Source organism: Schistocerca gregaria, chromosome 2 (assembly GCF_023897955.1).
Source record: "Schistocerca gregaria isolate iqSchGreg1 chromosome 2, iqSchGreg1.2, whole genome shotgun sequence".
Lineage (NCBI taxonomy): Eukaryota > Metazoa > Arthropoda > Insecta > Orthoptera > Acrididae > Schistocerca > Schistocerca gregaria.
In genome coordinates, this window is record NC_064921.1 from 337,453,167 (window position 1) to 337,474,374 (window position 21,208).

At 43.8% G+C, this 21,208-nt stretch overlaps 1 protein-coding gene and 1 non-coding gene across 2 annotated transcripts in view; both read right to left on the reverse strand.

Moving 5' to 3' along the window:
* Positions 1–21,208, reverse strand: part of LOC126336990 (serine protease HTR4) — a 432,596-nt gene that overhangs the window by 293,512 nt on the left and 117,876 nt on the right. The window lies entirely within an intron of this gene.
* Trnar-ucu (transfer RNA arginine (anticodon UCU)) lies at positions 14,151–14,225 on the reverse strand. Its single transcript has one exon. It is a non-coding gene; the product is annotated as a tRNA-Arg (tRNA).

Below are 21,208 nucleotides of genomic sequence, written 5' to 3' on the forward strand. Positions count from 1 at the left end.
GGACCTATTCTCCTCCATTTCAAGTGAGGAATCCGTTCCTGCAGATTGTCGGTTTTATTAATATTCCCCCTGTACAATCAATATTACACGCAAAAGTTAGTTCAATAGCTTTGTCATTATTGCAGTTTCTTTACTCATTAAATTATATGTCCAAATGGGACTAGTGGCCGTAATTTTATCTTGCTACTTCTCATAATTATCGATTTGTTTAACCTAATGGAAACGATTTACAATCAGCGTCATTTTATATACTGATTTTGATATCTTTTCTAGAATAATAATAAACGTTAATCCTGATTTCTTTAATTGTTAGTAGTGAAATCACCGTAAAATGTTGCGTAAAAGAACAACTCAGACGAATCGCACAGTGTTTTTTATGAAGGGGTGTTGTGACACCTTGAATTAGTCTCTCCGAGAAAAACCTAAGAAACCGCCTTCAGGCATCTACTGGTTAAATATAGATAAAATTGACCGGTTAAAACCGATATCAGTATTTTCGTTCTAAACAACCGGTATTTTCCTGTATGTGTTTGGTCTCCATTGTAACAGGTACTATCCATCTTTTATTAATAATGGCGCAAATCATCTGAATATCAATTAACCATAGCAGCAGTGCTAAATTTTTTTTGTTTTTAATACTCATTTGTTAAATAAGGAGTAATTTTTATTCGTAAAATTTCCATTGGTTTCAAATATTGCGTTACTATAGAAAAAGGAAAAGGGGATAAGCGCTGTTTTAATAATAATGCCGACAGAAACGAGCAAACAAGCACAAGGCATAAGAATTGGTACAGCATCGCTGAGTCAATAATGTCCCTGTAGCCTTGTGTGGTGGCTTAAGGTACGCGTGTACGGGCAGTATGCCAGACTTGCTCTGCACCTGGTCTATGCAGTAGTTTCTCACCTTGTCGACGGACATCTATTGTACTGCAGAACGGCAAAAATCCTAGTCTGGAAATATTTTTATGAAGTGACATAGCAATAAAGTACAATGCTTCACTTCATTTGTCCGAGGAAACGAGAATAAACAGTAATAAATTTAAGGCTTAACGACAATTCATTCATAGAATACAACGAAAATAGAATGTAACTGATCTGCTGTCCGTGTCTACATGTTGTTGTTGTTGTAGTCTTCAGTCCAAAGAATGGTTTGGTGCAGCTCTCCATGCTACTCTACCTTGTGCAAGCCTCTTCCTCTCCGATTAACTACTGTAACCTATATCCCTCTGAATCTGTTTACTGTATTCACTCTTGGTCTCCCTCTACAATTTTTACCCCACACGCTTCCCTCCAGTACTAAACTGCTGATCCCTTGATGCCTCGGAATGTGTCCTACCAAACAATCCCTTTTTTTAGTCAGGTCGTACCACAAATTTTTCTCTTCTCGTAGATTCTATTCAGTGTCTCCTCATTAGTTTAAATCATCTGCCTATCTAATTTTCAGCATTTTTCTGTAGCACCTTATTTCGAAAGCTATTCTCTTCTTGTCTAAACTGTTCGTCGTCCATGTTTCACTTCCATACATGGCTACACGCCATACAAATACTTTCATAAAGGAGCTCCTGACACTTAAACCTATACTAGATGTTAACAGAATTCTCCTCTCAGAAATGCTCTCCTTGTCATTGCCAATGTACATTTTATATAGTCTGTACTTCGACCATCATCAATTATTTTGCTTCCCAAGTAGCAAAACTCATTTACTAATTTAATTTCCTCAGCATCGCCGGATTTAATTCTACTACATTGCATGATTATCGTTTTGTTTTTGTTGCTGTTCACCTCATATCCTTCTGTCAAGATACTGTCCGTTCCGTTCAAGAGTTCTTCCAAATTTTTTGCTGTCTCTTACAGAATTGCAATGTCATCTGCAAACTTCAAAGTTTTTATTTCTTCTCCATTGGTTTTATTTCCTACTCCTATTTCCTCTTTTGTTTCCTTTACTACTTGCTCATTATACAGATTGAATAATATCGGGGATAGGTACAATCCTGTCTCATTTCCTACCCAAACACTGCTTCCCTTTCGTGCCCCTCGATTCTTATAACTGTCATTTGAATTCTGTACAAATTGTAAATAGCCTTTCGCCCTCTGTATTTTACCCCTTGTATTTGAAAGAGAGTATTCCAGTGAACATTGTCAAAAGCTTTCTCTAAGTCTACAAATGCTAGAAACGTAGGGTTGCCGTTCCTTAGCCTATCTTCCGTCAGAAGTCGTAGGGTCAGTATTGCCTCGCGTGTTGCTACATTTCTCCGGAATCCAAACTGATCTTCCCGGGGTCGGCTTCTACCACTTTTTCCATCTTCTGTAAAGGATTCGTGTTCGTATTTTGCAGCTTTGACTTATTAAACTCATAGTGTCTACATAATATCCCTTTATTCGAATCTAAAAACAGAAAAATTAACACGGTAAACAGAGTTTTTAAACCTCGGTGTTTACCGTTTAACAAAAGATTAGAATCAATAGGAGAATACTGATGATATGTTGTATTATTTAGTTACCGCTTTTCGAGAAATGCAGCAAACAGTGGGAGGACTAAGTTTCTTTTATTTGGTTATTTCATTTAATATTTTGATTCTATGTATCTTAAACTAAGGTAGACAAAGTTTTTAAATCTTTGTTGGATCTCTGCCTTTATTGCGGAAGCAATAAGAAAAAAAAGGAAAATCTGTTATTTCAGAAACAAGTTGTTTTGAATGGTTTTAATAGTCAAGTTAAACTGGTGTAGGAAAAAAAACGATATAACCGACGAAAACTGATCTGCACAGTCGCCCAACCCCCTCCCCCCTCCTCCATTTATCAACCGTATGTGCCTTAGATGCTATGAAAAATAGCAATAAATGCTTTAAGATTACGTTCGAAGGTTGTTTCTTTCCATGTGACAAGAGTATATACGTCCCCGTGGGGTCACATCTCGTACTCATGTTGATGATGGACATCAGTTCGGAATGGAATGAAAGTTCAACCATTTAAGATCCGTTGTGTGGTGAACATCTCCACAAAGATTGATAAATTTCGAACTGGTGTTTCATGTTGTTACTCTGCATTTCCATCAGTGTATACACTACTGCGAAATCAGAATCTTTCCACAACGGCAACGAGGTTGTTACTTTGCTACCCTTCCCAGCTGATACGTCCAAGGCCTTGGTGAGGTACCGTATCTCTCCGACCGACCGCCATGTTCTCCTCAGACAATAGTCATTCCTGGACGCCGGTATGCAGGGGCATGTGGTCGCACAGCGCTCTCATGGCCGTTGTCAGCTTTCGTGACTAATTCTAAATCAAGTAGCTCCTCTATTTGCCTCACAAGGACTGAGTGCCTCACAAGGGCTGAGTGCTAACAGTGCTCGACAGACCCGGCAGGTCAACCACCAAAGTGTTAGCCAAATACTCCATCTAGGCTCTGTTAATGTTTGATGTGGTCCAATACACTAGTCATTAGCTACTTTCTTTTTGTAAATAACGTAAATTGCGCCCTTTTGCAGTGGATGTGTGCTCTTTAAAGAGAGTGGCAGTGGAACATTGACTCAGGCAATACTCATTATTTGAACAACGGTAATGGCATTTTGTCCGATGGTGTCTCTAAATATGATGGTTTTTATCTTGTCAAAAAGTCAAGTGTTTAGCTCCGGCACTTTGATAACACGGCACTCCTTAATAAGGAGGTATAAATAGGCAATCATGTAGGCCGCTTCCATTTCTCTACTTGACGTAATAACCATGCGGCCTACACAGGAAACAGCAAGAGAAGTAGCATCCCTTAAACAGCACATTGTAGGTTACCTCAAACGCACTGTCTTGTACGGGTGTGGTTGTTTTTACCATTACTGTTGTTATAGTCCAAAAACTAGTGTGACGCCCGTCTTCACGCTAGTGTCTCCTCTATACTCACTTGAAAATGTTTACTGTAGTGGAGCACTGATTTTCCTCTATAGCTTCCCCTCTCCCCCCCCCCCCCCTTCCCCCAACATACACACATACACACTCGCAAACTTCGCAAATTAACTAATTCTTTTAAAATGTCAAATGGAAACACCTTCAGCAGGCTAAATTTTCAGTTTTATTTTATTTGTGCAACGTATTTCAGCGTTACACTGCACCATCTTCAGGCCCCATGGTCGACGTAGGAGGGATCCCACATTTTATACAGTCGAAAGATGCCGTAACGTAGAGCTGAAACTTCTTGCACATATAAAATAAAACTGGAAATTTAGACGACTGAAGATAATTTGATTTGACATTTACAATGAATAGCCGAGATCCCACAACCATGTTGTATAAAAGACATCCCTTCCTTTAGTCCGACTATAAATTTCTTTTCGCCTCTTATTCTATTTAGTAACTCATCATTGCTTATATGATCTATTCATCTAATCTCAGCGTTTTTCTGTAGCACAACATTTCAAAGGTTTCTATCCTTTTAGTGTGTAATGTCCACGTTTCACTTCACTGTACACCAGGCAGACATGTTTCACTTTCTCCAAAAATCTTTTCTTCCTGTTTCATGTCTGCATTTTATGTCCTCTTGACTTTCCGCACAGTCAGTTATTTTGCTCCCTATTTTGCTTCCTGCTTTTATTCCCTCATCATCTCTCGATTTGATTCTACCACATTACAGTACCCTTGTTCGCCTTAAAACTTCAAGACGCTATCCATTCCATACACCTGACATTCTGACAGCTGAAATCTCATCGGCAATTCTTAAGGCTTTTAGTTGTTCTCCCCGACATTAAATTCCTTTCTAAGTCTTCCTGGTTTCTTTTACAATTTTCTCAAAATACGCATTAAATTCTTTTACGCGAAAGGCAACAACACTTCCTTTTCAACAACTACCTCCCTTTCATGCCCCCTTGGTTTCTGCACAAGTTGTAGATTACCTTTCATTCCCTATTGCTTATCCTTTCTCCCTCCATAACTTCAGAAGGTTTATTCCTGTAAACAAATCAAAAGCTTGCAATAAATCTACAATGATTATAAAGGTACGTTTGCCTTTCTTCAGTCTGTCCACTAAGATCGTATATGCGTATCAAAAACAAAAATTGTTTATTCATATTACTATCAGCAGCCTCAGTTTCACGTTCCTTTTATTTATTCGCCATGTTCAAACTTCTTGTCCCTCAATGTATAAGCAGAAGAACATGATGCCTTCATTTGTAACGGTATTCGCCGTTTTCATCGCTCTCGTTAGTCTACCTGGACCCGAAAATACAACAGTGAAGGTGATGAATCTGCGCCCTCTGATAGCACGTTTTTGCAAACATTTGGGGTTCTGTATTTACAGGAAGCTCAAACAGTGGTTTGGCCGCTTCCGGCGGGGAATAATTTAAGTCCGCGGCAGCGCGCGGGCGCAGGCAAACAAAAGCCACTCGCAAACTGCGCCCCGCCAGAGGGCTCTGCGGTAGCAGCCGCCACTAATCCGGGTCAACGCTAATAATTTGCGCGATCCTCCGCATCTCGGCTTTACGTCTCACTCACTCCGCCGCTGCTCGTTGCTGCGGGCCACTGCATAAGTCAGCTCCACCGCAGGTCGTCTGTTTGTCCCCGGTAGCACAAACCTCGCATTCAGAGCAGACGCAGCTACACGAAAAAAAAGGTGACGTAGACTCGATATAACGAGTTCCCGCAGACCTACACAAAGGTTTCCGTGCTTAAACACGTAACGTCTAACAAAATAATTATTGTAAAAAAACACTGCCTGGGTAATTTTTTGTGTTTATTTCGATTACGGTTTCGAATCTTGCCATTTTTGACGAAAACTGCCCTCTGATGACAAACTGCGATTCCAGCAAATACACTTGGATCTGAAGATTGAAACAATCAAAACTGGTGATCAGTAATCAAAATAAACGAAAAAGGTCTCCAAGGCTGTGTTTCGCTTTTCTTATAATACATTGCCTGACAAACAAATTGAATCACGCAGCAGACACGATCGGATGTCAATTTAGCTTCGTACATGTACCTATCGTCGATGGATATGTAAGTGATAAGAATTGCAATTCTCAGTGACAGCTAGATCGGCCAGCAGCGTGCATTAGCGCCGTTGTCTCAAACATTTCGGGTCAAATGGTTAAAATGGCTCTGATCACTGTGGGACTTAACATCTGAGGTCATGAATCCCCTAGACTTAGAACTATTGAAACCTAACTAACCTTAGGACGTCACACACATCCATTCCCGAGGCAGGATTCGAACCTGCGACCGTAGCAGCAGCGCGGTCCCGGATTGAAGCGCCCAGAACCGCTCCGCCATAGCGACCGGCATTTCGGATCAAATTGAAACAGGTGACTGTGGGTCCATAACCGATTACATTGTGGTAGGGAAGCAGCGGGCGAAGAAGCATATTTATTGTGTTTGAACGCAGCATACAACGAATATGACGACCGCCAGTCTCAATGCATGTATCGCAAATGTGCATGAAGTTCTGCCGCACTCTCTAAAGGACCTCTCGTGTCTGTTTTACCAGGAGAAAGGCAGCTTGGATCCCATTAAGTAGATCTTCATCCGTTTCTAAGGAGATTTCATGCACCAACGTTTCGAGGTAACCCCGTAGGCGATCGCTCTGGTCGCGGGACAGGACATCCCCTTCCAATCCAGCGAAGAGGGTACGCGTTGTTCAGGTGGTAGTGGAGACTATCATCGAAGTGGGCTGGTGCATGGTCGTGTTGAAACCACACCCTTTCGCGGACAACAAGGCATACAGTCTCCAAGAACTGTGATATCACATCTCGCACCAGGTCACGTGGACCAGTCAAACGGGGAGGCTTTGAACAATTAGTACGAGCTACTTTGTTGTTATACGGTGTGCGCCGTGAATGTTCGTAACACAATAAATATGCGTTTCCGACGATGGGTTCCGTATCTCAATATAATCGCTTGTGGACCTGCTATCGTCTCTATCAGTCTGACCCAAAAGGTTTGAGACATCCTGTACGGAAAGCGTGGACTGCGTCAGATGTTGAGCGATCTCGGAGCAGTCCCGTAATAGAGTGAGACAGCGTTATCAGCACGTAATAGAGTTTGAAACTGGCATCTTGGAGGGTCCCCATTAGGTCCGCTGGTCGAATCGTGCACTATACAGATTTGTGGAGCTTCCGGATGTGACAGTGCCCAGCGTAGGAGTGCATGGGAACGTGAGGGCAGTTGTCGTCAGGGCTGGCACCGATCGTGCCTGACCACCACGACGAAGGATCGCTGTATTGTCCATCAAGCACATCGCAGCCCTTTCACACCAGCGCCTGCCATCCGACAACAAGTAATGGACTACCTTCAACATTGTGTCACCCCACAATATTTGTTGGGAACTAGCAGCAGCCAGACCAGACAATTACCGTTCCGTGCACAGACTGCCATTAACACCACAACACAAACGGCTGTGTTTGGAGTGCTACTGCGACCGGGAAGCATAGGCTACTGGTGAATAGCGTTGCACTACGTCCACAAATGAATTTCTGCTCTGCGCTACCCCACATGATCACAATCGACGAGAATGGGGATGACATGAAGAGAAGCCCCATTCTTGCAATGATGTGGAGAGGCATAGTTGTGTTGTTCCTGGTGTCAGTGTGTGAGGGGCGATCGGGTATGAGTTCAGATAACGACTGGTAATGATTGAGAAACTCTAATTGCACAACAGTACATCATTGACTTCCTAAATCCTCATGTGCTATCTCTCAAGCGACAGTATCATCGCGCCATTTTTCAACAGGAAAATTCTCGCCCATTAAATTTCCCTTATGACTTGGCTTTCTATATAAATCTCTACTATACTTCTTACTGTACTTTATACTTCTACTCCACGTTTGTCTTATGATTCCTATTGTTCATGTTAGCCCATAGTATACTATTGGGATATTTTTGTTTCACCGTGAGCCACATAATGACATATGGTCATTCTGTGCTGCCCTGCTTCTGTTGATGAATTTTGCTCTTTTGCTCAATATTGCATGCTTGGCTACCTATGCTGTTTACAGTATGTGTCCTCTGACGATACATTTCGAAGCCTTCGTACAAGAGTACCATGATGGTGGATATGTTGCACATGTTACGCAGATGGCCATTGGCAAATATTTCATTGGCGGCATATTTCTCTGTGTGCTAGTAGCGGCTTATTTTTGGGTGTCATTATGCGGATACGGGTATGGGTCTGAATTTTCCTCCCAGACCGAGATAACATGTGGGAGTTTGCTTTGGTGATTTCCGATCCATGGCATCATCAGTATTTTGTCTCTCTTTATCATATGTTATTCACTGATTCGCAAAATGGTGCCTACTTCTTTCCCATTATTTTGCCTTATACACGACCACATTACGCTATGAGATTACTTGTGTTTTCTTCATGAGCCGTACGTTATCTTGTAGTACAATGTCACTTTTGGGATTTTACCTGTTACTCTACAGACAGCACTTCTTCTGCAATTACCATTTCATCTATACTGGACGAAGTATGTGGAGCATCACATGCAGTATTTAATTAAAGAATTATTTCTGCCCTATCTGGAAGGTTTCCCCATGCGATACAAGTTGTATAGCTAAATTATACACGTTTTTTATTATACGTTTGTATCTCACTCAAAGTATTGGACAGGATGCTCCACTGAGCAAACAGCCGATTGTTTTAGACATTGGTTTTCAACAGCAAATACTTATGTTATGTAAGGTTTTAGGATTTGATGGAAACAAAAAAATATGTAATTTCAGATGGTTCAATGCAATATTAGCTAACGTTATTTTGGTTCATAATAGGCACTACTGACAGTATGATGTTGCATTTTTTGGATAAGTGATGCTACGAGGGACGATTAACAAGTAATCCAATACATTTTTTTGTCGGCCAATTTCAGTTGAAAAATTGCGGAATTTGTTGTGGGACATCGTGGAATATTTCCGCTTCAGCCGGTATAGTTTCATCTAATACCGGTAGGTGGCGGTGTTATACATAGCCTTAAAAACGTCTGTAATGGAGTTCCTAGCAGGGAGCAGTCATTGAGATTCTTTTAGCGAAACACCAGACCATCGCAGATAATTACAGGCGCTTGCGACATACCTACGCAGAGCCAGTAGTGAAAAAACGCACGGTGAATCATAGCAAAAAGGTCGCGCAAACCTGTCCGATCTCCCACTTGTCGGGCGGCGGCACACGGATGTGACTCCTGCAGTGTTGGAACGTGTGGACACTCTCATTCAAAGTGATGGAGGAATCACAAACATGTCGCTGCGCAACTGGACGTCTCTGCTGGCAGTGCTGACGGATTTGCCACCCAGTTGGGGAATTCAAAGGTGTGTACCCGCTGGTTACCTCGTCGCCTAAAAGAAGACCAGAGAGAATAACGAAGGACCATCTGCGAGGAGTTTCTTGAGCGTTAGGAGGCCGATCGTGACAGTTTCTTCTCGAACAAAGTCACAGGCAAAGAAACATGGATTCATCTCCTCGAACTGCGAACAGAACGTCAATTCATGGAGTTGTGCCAATCCACCCCCCTCCCCCCCCCCCCCAATAAAGTCATGCCGACGGTCTTCTGGGACTCTGAAGGGGTTATTTTGTTTCGTGGCCTCGCTCTTGGGCAACGATCAACTTTGAAGTGCATTGTGGTACCCTCAGAAAACTGAAGAATTGACTTCAGCGGGTTCGTCGCTACAAAATGAACTTCTTCATGCCAACGGAAGACCTCACACAATTCTGGGCATCAGCATGAAGGTCACTGGACGAACACGCTGAAGTCGTTTCTTCAATTTCCTGAGGGTACCACAATGCACTTCAGAGTTGATATTTGCAACATCAGGGAGGACATCAAACTTTTGTGACCTAGAAGACCGTCGGCAAGAGTTTACCGGCTGTGAAGTTTTGCTTCGGAAGAGAGATGGAATGGCGCCACTCCATGGATCGTCGTTTTCTTTCCCGTTAGAAATAATGAACCACTGTTTCATCGCCAATTAAGACACGGCTCTGCCAAGTGGATAGTTTTGTCCGTCTGACTTTGGGAGGGGGTGCTTCACGCATTCTGATAACAAAATAGCGCAACAGTCTGCTGATTCGACCCGGTTGGCTGCCATTCATGAGCAGCATTCCAGTGGGTGTTTTCCAACAGGTTTCCCACGTGCCACTGTTGTAACCCAACATACTGTACGTAGTACAGGCTGTCTCCAATCGAGCACAAATGGGACATCATCTGACAACAACTCCAGCATCAAGGCATTAACCGTCCCTTGTGTCATTGTGTGTATGTATTGAATTGAGGACCTAGAAACGACGGAGAGGCTTCGTCCCGCCAAACCCTCAGTGGTTCACAACCCCACAACAGGCTACAGCAGTCCGTCCACCCATCTCACCGCCGCCCCTCACCGAATTCAGGGTTATTGTGCGGTTCGCCCCCCCCCCCCCCCAGTGCCCAACCCCCCCCCCCCCCCCACGCCACCCCACCCCTCCACTCCCATCCTCCACCTCCGCGAACGTCTCATACCAGTGTCATACGAGTGTAACACCAAACACCAAATGTTTGCGTGGTAGAGCAATTATGGTGCACGCGTACGTGGAGACAGTGTTTGCGCAGCAATCGCCGACATAGTGTAACTCAGGCGGAATAAGGGGAGCCAGCCCGCATTCGCTGAGGAAAGTCAAAAACCGTCGACGAGCTGGCCGGCACACCGGACCTCGACACTAATCCGCCGAGTGGATTCGTGCCGGGCACGCCTTCCCGCTCGGGAAGCAGAGTGTTAGACCGCGCGGATAGCCCAGCGCGCTTAACCGTCCCTTACTGATCGACCACGTGCAGCGGGCATGGAACATCATCCCACAAACTAACATCCGTCACCTGTACAAGACAATCGATGCACGCATGCATGCTTCCATTCAATATTCTGGCGGTTACACCGGTTAATAATGTAACAGCATTTCACAATTGCAGTGGGTTACCATGCGCTTAGTTTAACCTGTGATCTTGCAACGTTAATTACTTAAGTATGTTACCCATACAAATGTATTCCTGAAATTTCTACATTAATAACTTTTTGGTGTTGCGACTTTTATCCGTCCGTGTACACAGACATTACGAATGCTGAAAACGAATGACCACAACAATCGGTCTACATTTTGTCTCAATAAATTACATTTATATCTACAGTGAATTTGTCCTTGCAGTGTCCTGTAGGGATTCACATACCTATAAGCAAAACAAATCAACAGTGGGTCGGGCACTTGAAATTTCCATTTCAAATGCACGCCTACTGGCAGAAAATAATAACAGTTGCGTCAACCCTAAGTGCTTGTCGAGCACCCTGCTTTTTGCCGCTGACAGTAAAAACATGTGGTTATTGGGGAGGTGGAGTGCTGCTTGTACTCAACCGCCGCCTACTACATTGCCGAGCAGAGATCGGCCCGCTTCGCCGAACGATGACGTCGCTTTCGCCAACCTGTTCGCCTGAGTGGGTAATGAACAACTGTCATCGATCAATCGCTGTCGACCCGATGCTGTCGATGCACCACTCATTAATGCAATCGACGTCGCACAACCACTAATTATCGCGCGCTTCCAGTACCTGCTATTGGAGCGATGAGCAGCGCGTGCGCCGAGGTTTAGGCCATTAAGCTGTCACTTCGCCTTCCGTTGGGGCACCTCCAGCACCGCACAACATTTCGCTGATCGCTACTGCGATTAAGTTCAGTGGACAGTGAGGCGATAGCATTCCCCGAACCGTATTTCCAGGCGACACTAGAGGAACGAAATACTTCTTGCAATTTTTACATTGCCATAATAAGTTGGGTGCAGGCACATCAAATAATTTTCACAAGTACTCTGTAATAAGCTACACTTTTCATTAAGTATCAACAAGCATACATGGAAATTTCCTATCATATACTGTAACCTCTTTCATCAATATTGGACGTAGTGTATAAAAAAATGGTTCAAATGGCTCTGAGCACTATGCGACTTAACTTCTGAGCTCATTAGTCGCCTAGAGCTTAGAACTACTTAAACCTAACTAACCTAAGGACATCACACACATCCATGTCCGAGTCAGGATTCGAACCTGCGACCGTTGCGGTCACTCGGTTCCAGACTGTAGCGCCTAGAACCGCACGGCCGCTCCGGCATGCTACGTTGTATAAAAAATATTAATTGCAACCGTAAGACACATGAAGCAGTGAATCTCGCAGTAAATGCGTAATTTTTATGTGATTTATGTATTTGTTAGTACCGTACTGCATTCGATATACAGGGTGTATCAAAAACAATCATCCGATTTTTAAAAAATCGTAACTGTTATGTTATTTGTGACATGTGCGTGAACAACGTACAGTTGGAAAGAGCAAACTCTCGAGTTATACATGGTTCCCGCAAGGCAGCAGCAGTGTGCGCCCACTTCAGTTTTAGTAAAAATGGTGTCGGGACAGCAAGTGTTCTACGTTTTGCACAGTGCGGGAGAGCAATAACTGTTCAGCGTGACTTTCGTACTGGGTATGGTGTGGATCCTCCTACAGCACGGAGCATTAGACAACGGCATAAACAATTCTTAAAAGCAGTTTCATTGTGTAAAGGCAAATCGCCGGACCGACCCAGAGTGTCTGACACACTCGTCGAAGGCATCCGACATATTTTGGCAAGGAGACCGCAGAAATCTGCTCGCCGTGCAGCTCGACAGTACAACATGTACCGATGTCCGTCTGGCTTGTGTTGCGTCAACGTTTTGCGGGAATTTTCAAATCAAAGGATTACTGAATGATAGGTCGGTCACACTGGGCCAAAAGATCATCCTTACATCACTGGCATAAAAGATCACCGGACCTGAATGTATGTGACTATTTCTTGTGGGGTTTTATAAAAGACCCTTGTTATGTGCCTCCGTCACCAACAACAATGAATGAACTGAGACTCTCATAACAGCAGCTGTGGAAGCTGTAACTCAAGACACCCTTGTAGCAGTGTCGGAACAATTTGACAATGATTGACATATGCCGTACATCTCAAGGGGAGCAAATTGAACACCTACGAATATATACGAAAAAAACTATTTGAGTTTCCCGCTCAGCAAAGAACAAAATTCATTGTATATGTTTATTAGTTTCAGAAAGATAAACGTGCCAAATCGGATGATTCTTTCTGATACATCCTGTATTATTGTATTATTATCATAACAAAATGAAACACAAAGTCTGCTCTTGAAGGGGCCCTAAGTGATTACATGAATTTCTCATTGAAGAACACGTAGAAGTAGTAGTTTCATTCAGACGTGGCTTAATTTTTGCTAGAGTATTAAACATTGTAGGTTCTCACGCTTCATGGCTGCTGGGCTAACGTATGTGATCCTTGGATAGTGATGGCCCATCGTTGATGTCATTCGGTCGGACCACACACACTTGTACACTGAGTGGACAAAGGCAACGGAGTACCTTCTAACATCGTGTCGGACCAGCTTTTGTCTGTCGTAATGCAGCAACGCGACGTGGCGTGGACTCAACATGTCGCTGAAACTCCGCTGCAGAAATATTGTGTCTAGCTGCCTCTATAGCAGTCATTAATTGCGAAAGTGGTGCCGGTGTGGGATGTTGTGCACGAACTGACATCTAGATTATATGCCATGAATGTTTGATAGGATTCATGTCGGGCGATCTGGGTGGACAAATTATTTGATCGAATAGCGCAGAATGTTCTTTAAAGTAATTGAGAATAGTTGTGACCCGGTTACATGGCGGATTGTCGTCCATAAAAACTCCGTCGTCTTTTGGGGTCATGAAGTCCATGAATGGCTGCAAGTCGCCTCCAAGCAGCCGAACATAACAAATTCCAGTCAGTGATCGGTTCCATACAAATGCAGCCCTCATACCATGAAGGAGCCACCACCAGCTTGCACAGTCCCTTGTTGACAATCTGGGTCCATGGCTTCGTGGGGTCTGTGCCATACTCGAACCCTTCCAGTATCTCTTACTCGTCTGACCAGGCCACGGATTTCTATGGTCACGAGCCCAGGAGAGTTGCTGCAAGCGACGTCGTGCTGTTAGCAAAGCCTCTCGCGTCGGTCGTCTGCTTCCGTAGCCCATTAACACCACATTTAGACGCACTGTCCTAACGGATACACCCAGCGTATTTAGAATTATGTTAATTCCTTCAGCTGCTGACAGCCGTTGTTACATATCAATGGGGACAGGTGAAAATGTGTGCCCCGACCGGGACTCGAACCCGGGATCGCCTGCTTAGAAGGCAGACGCTCTATCCATCTGAGTCACCGAGGGCACGAAGGATAGCGCGACTGCAGGGACTATCTCGCGCACGCCTCCCGCGAGATCCACATTCTCACCTTGTATGTCCACACACTACATTCGTAGCGTCCCACCCCAACACACTCATTACTCGTGGAAGACATTCTTACCAACTCCCGTAAGAGTTCGGGGAACACAGAAGAAGAAGGTCATGGCCGGTATTGCCAGAACTATATACTTATATGGATATGGTGTCTGTTCTTTCGGACATGTCCGAAAGAACAGACACCGTATCCATACAAGTATATACATCCAGTGTACGTTCCACATTGTTTTCTGCGGTTATTTCACGCAGTGTTGCTTGTCTGTTAGCAGTAACACTCTCCACAAACGCCGCTACTCTCGCCTACCACTGTGTAATATCGGAAATTTGCTACCGCGACACGCTTTTGACACTGTAGATCTCGGAACATTGAGTTCCCTAACGATTTCCGAAATGGAATGTCCCATGCGTCTATTTCAAACTACCATTCGGAATCAAAATTTGTAAATTCCCTTAGTCCGGCCATAATCACTTCGAAAACCTTTCCATACGAATCACCTGAGTACAAACGACAGCTCCGCCGGTGCACTGCCGTTTTATATCTTGTGTACGCGATGCTACCGCCATCCGTACATATGCATACCGCTATCCCATGACATTTGTAACCTCAGTAGTATTTATTCCCCCTCTTATCATTAGAGTCATGTAGTCTGTAAATTAATGTTCTTGAGAGCCATCCCACAAATATTAGTCAAGCGCATGGATCACAGAATGATTAGACTGACTGATCAATGTGATTTCTTTATTAATAGTTAATTTCCAGATGTTTTTCCCCAGATATACGTTATTAATTATACCCGACTGAAAGCAGTAGTTTGTTTGGATTACGTTAAGTTACGATTACAAAATCTGATTGCAAAATACTTACTTTTCGTGACACTATAAAGTTTCCAATGTAGCCACTGATCAGAGGTTAGTACTGTATACAGCATCGTGAAAACTTTCAGTTTCTGATACCTGGCTGCGAGATTAAGTCCACATCAGCCATTCAGAAAACAATATCCGACACGGCATTAGTGTTGGCTGAATAAAGTGCATATCTCGCAAAAATGGCAAACTCTAGCAACCATGCGTGACGAAGTTCACCAGCGATACTGCTCGAAATAATTTTCAGAGAAAGCATTTAGGACAATCTCGGAAGATGTTTTCTGCCTACCACTGGTTATGAACAAGTATTTTTGCCAACATATCGAGGGAAGGTTGAAGTCCCCACCAACTATAATAATATGAGTGGGGTATTTATCTGTTACGAGACTCAAATTTTCTCTGAACTGTTACGCTACTATATCATCGGAGTCTGGGGGTCGGTAGAAGGAGCCAATTATTAACTTAGTTCGCTGTTAAGTATAACCTCCACCCATACCAATTCGCACGGGGTATCTACTTCTACTTCACTACAAGATAAACCACTACTGACAGACACAAACACTCCACCACCAATTCTGCCTAATCTATCTTTCCTGAACACCGTCTGAGACTTCGTAAAAATTTCTGCAGAACTTATTTCAGGCTTTAGCCAGCTTTCTGTACCTATAGCGATTTCAGCTTCTAGGCTTTCTATCAGCGCTTGAAGCTCAGGGACTTTCCCAGCACAACTACAACAATTTACAACTACAATTCCGACTGTTCCTTGATCCAAGCACGTCCTGTATTTACCATGCACCCTTTGAGATTGCAGCCCACCCCGTACTTTCCCGAGGCCTTCTAACCTAAAAAAAACGCCCAGTCCACGCCACACAGCCTCCGCTACCCGTGTAGCCGCCAGCTGAGTGTAGTGAACTCCTGATCTATTCAGCGGAACCCGAAACCCCACTACCCTATGGCGCAAGTCAAGGAATCTGCAGCCAATACGGTCGCAAAACTGTCTGAGCCTCTGATTCAGACCCTCCACCCGGCTCTGCACCATAGGTCCGCAGTCGGTTCTGTCGACGATGCTGCAGATGGTGAGCTCTGCCTTCATCTCGTAAGCAAGACCGGCAGCCTTCACCAAATCAGACAGCCGCTGGAATCCAGAGAGAATTTCCTCAGATCCAAAGCGACACACGTAATTACTGCCGACATGTGCCACCACCTGCAGCTGGCTGCACCCTGTGCTCTTCATGGCATCCGGAAGGACCCTTTCCACATCAGGAATGACTCCTCCCGGAATGCACACAGAATGCACACTGGATTTCTTCCCCTCCTTAGCCGCCATATCCCTAGAGGGCCCCATTACTCGCCTAACATTGGAGCTCCCAACTACCTTATTGGATGCGATTGCCCGAACCTTGAAGGCTGAAAATGATCCTCTGAAAAAGGGCAGGCAGCTGCATCTGGTTCAGAGACTGCCTGAAACCTGCTTGTCAGACGCACCGGGGAGGCTTTCTGATCAGCCTCCGGGGCCGTCTTTCGCTGCCTGCCACGCCTTGGAACGACCTCCCAATCAAACACAGGCGAGGGCTCAGCCCCACTGCGGGCAGCAACCGGGGCAACCACAGCGGCAGACCGGTCTGGGGACAGACGGGACGAGGTTGACATCCCCGTGATACACAGTGGTGCCCATTGGCAACAGCCTCCAGCTGCGCGAGCGAAGTCAGCGCCGCTTGCAGCCCTCATCCGAACACAGCAATCGCAGTCCCTGTCCATTCTAATCGATGTTGAACAACAGTTACTGAAACACGAGGCTGTGCCTAGATAACGCAAGCGAAACACGCAAAGAATGTATTAACTAACCTGTACAAATGCCTAACGACTGCGCTACAATCTGCCCGAATTTACGATTACAGTAACTAAAGCTCGAAATTACACCTCCTATACGAAACTCACACGCAATTTAAGTAAGAATCTACGAAGTAAACACTAAAGCGCGATGCTACAACTATCAAATACTATAATACGCCCGAAATTTATGAATTAAACAATGCAAGTACCAAAAACACGCAAAGAAATTAAGAATTAAACTATGTAACAAATAAGTAAGCCAGGGGTATACGACTTGCTGCTGCAGCTGCTTATCCAACGGCGGTAGGGAGCACACTGTATTTGACCTATACGCCTCAATTTTGCCAATATTCGTCGTGCAGACGTTTGCGAAGTTTCCATAAGCTTATTAAAAATCATGAGATTTCTCAATTGTACCTTTACTTGCGCTGTGAAACTTTGCGTCTTGCATAGTTTCATGATTCTACTTCAATGGGAAATACCCTACATGTTTTGATGAGTTTGCGAGTATCAAAATATCTCATATAAATGGCCGTTTGTTTTGATTGCATTGACTTAGAAGCTTAACTTTTTTACACGCGTAAGGGATCAGAGACTGTATCTGACCTGAGACGCCTTCACGTTCCTGAGACAAAAAAGGAGCTAACGGGCGGACAGACAGAGAGTCGGATAACAAACGGAAAAATTTTCTCTCGTGTGATATAATTAGAAATTAACAATTTACGGGTTTATTTCCTTTACTTGAAACCGCACTTCCTGGGAAGTTTCTTGATTCTAGGCTAAAGGTAAGTACCCTATAGGATTTCACGTGTGAGCTTGCGAATATCATAATATCTCGTATAAATGGCCGTATCCTTCGACTGCATTGAGTTATAAAGGCCAAGGGGAAGCAAACCTTCGAATATTACATAAATACCAAGTTGATACATGCATCGATTCCCGAGAAAAAGCTTAACACACGACAAAAAATATTTTATCATGCGATGTATTTAAAATTAGTATTTTTCATATTTTTTCCCCTTCACTTGTTCTGTGAAAGCTTCCTGCCTGTCGAATTTTATATCAGCGGGAAGTAACCTATAGGATTTGATGAGTATGTCTTGCGAGTGTCAAAATATGCAACTCAAGTGGTCGTATCCTTTGATTGGTGGCTTAAAAGCTTCAGGTTTTTCACAACCAAGTGACTGTAGAACTCAGACTGTGGCATAAATTTCATCTTGATACGTCTGTCCTTTTCTGAGAGAAAGCTGCCTTAACAGGCGGACAGAAAGACAGTCGGATAACAACTAAGAAAAAAATTGTGATATTATTACAAATTAAGACTTTCCAGATTTTTGTGAAACCGTGCATCTTGCTCAATTTCACGATTCCAGGCCAGCGGGAAGTACCCTATGGGTTCTGACGAGTGTGTATCAAAATATGTGGCATAAATGGTCGTATCTTTTTATTGTATTGATTGAGAAGACACAATTTTTTGCCCAACCAAAGGACCGTAGACCTTAAAGTGTGGCATAAATTTGAACTTGATACGTCTACTCTTTCCTGAAAGAATGCGTTTTTAACAAACCTACACGGAAAGACGGACAACAAAGGTATCCTATAAGGGCTCCTTTCTCGCTGACTGATGGACGGATCGCGAAAAAAATAAAAGTACAGGCTTAGATTTTTCGTAGCATTGACTGGCACAATAGCCAGTCCTTTCGCAGGCTGCAGCCAGCCACGGTCAAAGTTACCCGTGGGCTTTTTCACAAAACTTGCATACAGAACACCATCCCTTCTCCCAGAAAGGCCGACCGTTGCACGCAAATGTCAAAACTACAACTCAGGTAACGGAATAGGGTGCATTAAGCCCCGCCTTTAGCTCCGTTGTGCAGTCTATTCACTACGCGTCACCTCCCTGTAGCACTCACGGGCGGTGAGCTAGGGTGTACCGCGGTCGTTCCACGTTCCACCTCCGGCCGTCACGTCACATTAGAGTAAGGGACTAGAGGAGACGGTCCTTTTACATTCTGATGGGCCCATCGACTAAGCAACAATGTCGTATCACCTTTAATTTACGTGGTGTCATTAAGTGTTTCTTAATGTAATGTTAATGCGTGTATTTTGTATATTGTTTGTTGTTTCATGTAGCTATTGAGAATCACTTACACGTCTAAACCAGTTTAGCTCATAACAACACATGCGAGCACTGACTGATTACCTCTGTAGTCAGCATAATTCTTCAAAAATGGTTCAAATGGCTCTGAGCACTATGGTACTTAACATCTGAGGTGATCAGTCCCCTAGAACTAAGAACTACTTAAACCTAACTAGCCTAATGACATCACACACATACATGCCCGAGGCAGGATTCGAACCTGCAACCGTAGCAGCAGCGCGGTTCCGGACTGAACCGATCGTCCACAATGGCCGGGGTAATTTTTTAATGTCTTGCCGCACATACAAGACCAAACGATGTACGTAAGCGGAATATGCAGGCTGTAAAGCTGTTCCTCTCCTACCTGTTCAAAAAAAATTGAATGGAGAACCTATCCATAGTGCTTCTTAAAAAATTTCCGATGAACCCCGCGTAATCTATGCATACATCTCTGCTCTAAAAACTACGATGAAGTGCATGGCAGAGGATACATCGCATTGTGCCAGTTATAGACATTTTCTTGTTCCAGTCGCTTATCGAGCACGTGAAGAATGTCTGCTTAAAATCCTCTGTTCTCGCTGCAGTAGTCTAATATTGTCTTCGCGATCCCTATCGGAATGATACATAGGGGTTTGCAATATATTTCTAGATTCACCATTTAAAAATGGCTCTAATTTTTTTAAGTTGGTTTTCATGGGATGGTTCGCGTCTATTTTCAAGTGCCTACCAATTCAGTTCCTTCAAGCATCTTCGAGACATCCATTACTCGAAAAAACCTGAGACCATTCGTGATGCTCTCCTCTGTTTACGTTCAATATCCCCTGTTAATCTATGCTGACACTGGTTTCAGTCACTTGAACAATATTCTAGGATGGTCCGCACGAGTATTTTGTATCCAGTCTCCTTTGTTGACCGATTGCATGTCCCTTGTATTCTACCACAGTCTAAATGGCTCTGATCACAATGGGACTTAACATCTCAGGTCATCAGTCCCTTAGAACTTAGAACTACTTAAACCTAACTAACCTACGGACAACACACACATCCATGCCCGAGGCAGGATTCGAACCTGCGACAGTAGCGGTCGCGCGGTCCCAGACAGAAGCGCCTAGAACCGCTTGGCCACACCGGCCGGCTCTACCACAGTCTGCCACATACTTTGCCAATGAGTGATACTATATGATCGTTCTATTTCAAATCTTGCCAAATTGTTACACCCAGGTAATCGTATGAGTTAACTGACTCCCACTACGATTCACTGGAATTTTACTCATATAAGAAAACGTTCTTTTCTTGTGAAGTGTATAATTTTACATTTCTGAACATTGAAAGCGAGTTGCCAATCCTTGCACCATTTAGAAAACTTATGTCGATCTGACTGAATATTTGTGCTGCTTCTTTAAGACAGTGCTTTATTGTAGATAACTGCATCTTCTGCCAAAAGTTTGAAGTTACTGACCTTGCGAACAATTTTAAGACATGGGTGTGTTGAAAAGTAAAACCTGCAATTTTTTCTGTGTAAGCTCTTAAAGATTTTAAAATACAACAAATGTTCTGTATCTTTATTCTTCGTGTCTACGTATTTACAGTTCCCTGCCGCTAGAGGGCTCCGAGTTTTAGCGTGCATCGTAGTGGGGTGCAACGTAACTATGGAAGTGCGTGAGAAATAGCGTCTTGTAATCGAGTTTCAAATTGGAAGAGCTCTTCCACACATGGAGCACCTTCTCCTTCAGCATGACAATACTAGATAACACACGACCGCTGCGACATCTGCAACAATGCGACGTCTTGGGTTCACCATCATCCTCCATACAATCCCTACTTGGTCCCATCAATCATCTTCCATACAGTCCCGACTTTGTCCCATCTGAGATTCATCTCTTTCCAAAACTTAAAGAATGCCTCCGAGGACTTCACTTCGATAACGATGAAGCGGTCCAAGCAGAGGTGAGTTTGTGGCCCCGTCAATAACGTCAAACATTGTACAGTGACGGTGTCACCAAACTGGTCTCTCGTTTGGAGTAATGTGTTCGTCACCAGGGGTACTATGCTGAGAAATAAATGTGTGGACATGAAG